This window comes from Apium graveolens, chromosome 9 (genome assembly GCF_009905375.1).
Source record: "Apium graveolens cultivar Ventura chromosome 9, ASM990537v1, whole genome shotgun sequence".
Classification (NCBI taxonomy): Eukaryota; Viridiplantae; Streptophyta; class Magnoliopsida; order Apiales; family Apiaceae; genus Apium; species Apium graveolens.
The window spans coordinates 112,106,824-112,107,835 of NC_133655.1; positions in this window are offsets into that span (position 1 = coordinate 112,106,824).

Here is a 1,012-nt window from a genome sequence, read left to right on the forward strand (position 1 = left end):
ACGCGTATACTTGCGTGTATTATTAGCGCTTGTTTTCGCCCTAACACTTTCCTCACTAATATTTTTACAATTATCGAACTAATTACTTCGTCGCACTGTCCTTCAAAGAAATTCCAAGGCAATTATATATTACTCAACTTCCTTCAACTTAAGTATTTTCTTCCTCGTATCTTTACACAAGGTGGATCTACTTTATCTTTTTGGCTTATTAACTTCTTTCTTCGCATAATTGGATGAGCTTCTTATCTTGCTTCTTTCTTTCGCAACTTACCCTACTACTGGCTTCCATACACTTTACTATCCGCTTCTCCTGAATTAATATTTGCCTTATGAAAGGACAACCAATTCGTTACTAAAATCATGTCAAACTCATATAGCTCAAAGGGTGTCAGATTAGCTACACTACGTCCAAATTTCTAAACACTCGATCTTTTGGTCACTCCGGAAGTTCTGCCTCTAGCCGTGCTGGATATTGGCCCTTGGGATGTAGTACCTTGAGTAACCATTCCACAATTCCTCGCAATATGTCCAATCTTCCTACAATGGTAGCGAATAACTCCTGGATTTTCTAGATTACCCTCCAACGCAGCATGACCTTTATGACTACATTTGAAACATTGAACATTCTTTGTTTTTAGATATGGAAATCACATTAGAATCTAACTTACTCTAATTGGAACCGACTTCTATCTAACTGACCATTAGTTGGTACAATTAACCAACTCCCTCTTTTAATTAATCAATTGGAGTATCATCTAAAACACCTCTAACATATCATAGTATTCGTTGTATCTTTAAAAGTAGGGTATTTTCCAAAAATTTGGGCAGCATTTCCTCTATATTGCTGACTCCCAGTCGGGCTCAAGCCGACACCAACAATCAACCAACAACCATATCAATCCATCAACGTCAACCAAACCACCAACAAATATATTAACCATCTTTACCATTCAACTCCACGATTCACATTACTGTGACACTAACATGTTAATAACCATATGTATCACTAACC